The sequence below is a fragment of the Sinocyclocheilus anshuiensis genome, unplaced genomic scaffold (genome assembly GCF_001515605.1).
Source record: "Sinocyclocheilus anshuiensis isolate Anshui unplaced genomic scaffold, SAMN03320099.WGS_v1.1 scaffold661, whole genome shotgun sequence".
Taxonomy (NCBI): domain Eukaryota; kingdom Metazoa; phylum Chordata; class Actinopteri; order Cypriniformes; family Cyprinidae; genus Sinocyclocheilus; species Sinocyclocheilus anshuiensis.
The window spans coordinates 296,801-298,380 of NW_015536491.1; the positions used below are offsets into that span (position 1 = coordinate 296,801).

At 60.3% G+C, this 1,580-nt stretch overlaps 1 protein-coding gene across 1 annotated transcript in view; it reads left to right on the forward strand.

Annotated features, from left to right (window-relative positions):
- LOC107685417 (UBX domain-containing protein 4-like) overlaps positions 1-1,580 on the forward strand; it is a 17,053-nt gene that overhangs the window by 1,206 nt on the left and 14,267 nt on the right. The gene's annotated exons all lie outside the window — the stretch shown is intronic.

The window sequence follows — 1,580 nt, forward strand, 5'->3', positions numbered from 1 at the left end:
TGAGTGAGAGAGAGAGAGAGAGTGTGTGTGTGTCTGTGTGAGAGAGAGAGAGAAGAGTGTGTGTGAGTGAGTGAGAGAGAGAGAGAGCGAGAGAGCGAGAGAGCGAGAGAGCGAGAGAGCGAGAGAGCGAGAGAGCGAGAGAGCGAGAGAGCGAGAGAGCGAGAGAGCGAGAGAGCGAGAGAGCGAGAGAGCGAGAGAGCGAGAGAGCGAGAGAGCGAGAGAGCGAGAGAGCGAGAGAGCGAGAGAGCGAGAGAGCGAGAGAGCGAGAGAGCGAGAGAGCGAGAGAGCGAGAGAGCGAGAGAGCGAGAGAGCGAGAGAGCGAGAGAGCGAGAGAGCGAGAGAGCGAGAGAGCGAGAGAGCGAGAGAGCGAGAGAGCGAGAGAGCGAGAGAGCGAGAGAGCGAGAGAGCGAGAGAGCGAGAGAGCGAGAGAGCGAGAGAGCGAGAGAGCGAGAGAGCGAGAGAGCGAGAGAGCGAGAGAGCGAGAGAGCGAGAGAGCGAGAGAGCGAGAGAGCGAGAGAGCGAGAGAGCGAGAGAGCGAGAGAGCGAGAGAGCGAGAGAGCGAGAGAGCGAGAGAGCGAGAGAGCGAGAGAGCGAGAGAGCGAGAGAGCGAGAGAGCGAGAGAGCGAGAGAGCGAGAGAGCGAGAGAGCGAGAGAGCGAGAGAGCGAGAGAGCGAGAGAGCGAGAGAGCGAGAGAGCGAGAGAGCGAGAGAGCGAGAGAGCGAGAGAGCGAGAGAGCGAGAGAGCGAGAGAGCGAGAGAGCGAGAGAGCGAGAGAGCGAGAGAGCGAGAGAGCGAGAGAGCGAGAGAGCGAGAGAGCGAGAGAGCGAGAGAGCGAGAGAGCGAGAGAGCGAGAGAGCGAGAGAGCGAGAGAGCGAGAGAGCGAGAGAGCGAGAGAGCGAGAGAGCGAGAGAGCGAGAGAGCGAGAGAGCGAGAGAGCGAGAGAGCGAGAGAGCGAGAGAGCGAGAGAGCGAGAGAGCGAGAGAGCGAGAGAGCGAGAGAGCGAGAGAGCGAGAGAGCGAGAGAGCGAGAGAGCGAGAGAGCGAGAGAGCGAGAGAGCGAGAGAGCGAGAGAGCGAGAGAGCGAGAGAGCGAGAGAGCGAGAGAGCGAGAGAGCGAGAGAGCGAGAGAGCGAGAGAGCGAGAGAGCGAGAGAGCGAGAGAGCGAGAGAGCGAGAGAGCGAGAGAGCGAGAGAGCGAGAGAGCGAGAGAGCGAGAGAGCGAGAGAGCGAGAGAGCGAGAGAGCGAGAGAGCGAGAGAGCGAGAGAGCGAGAGAGCGAGAGAGCGAGAGAGCGAGAGAGCGAGAGAGCGAGAGAGCGAGAGAGCGAGAGAGCGAGAGAGCGAGAGAGCGAGAGAGCGAGAGAGCGAGAGAGCGAGAGAGAGAGAGAGAGAGAGTGTGTGTGTGTGTGAGTGAGTGAGTGAGAGAGAGAGAGAGAGAGTGTGAGTGAGTGAGAGAGTGAGTGAGAGAGAGAGTGTGTGTGTGAGTGAGTGAGTGAGAGAGAGAAGAGAGTGTGTGTGTGAGTGAGTGAGAGAGAGAAGAGAGTGTGTGTGTGTGAGTGAGTGAGAGAGAGAAGAGAGGGGGAGGG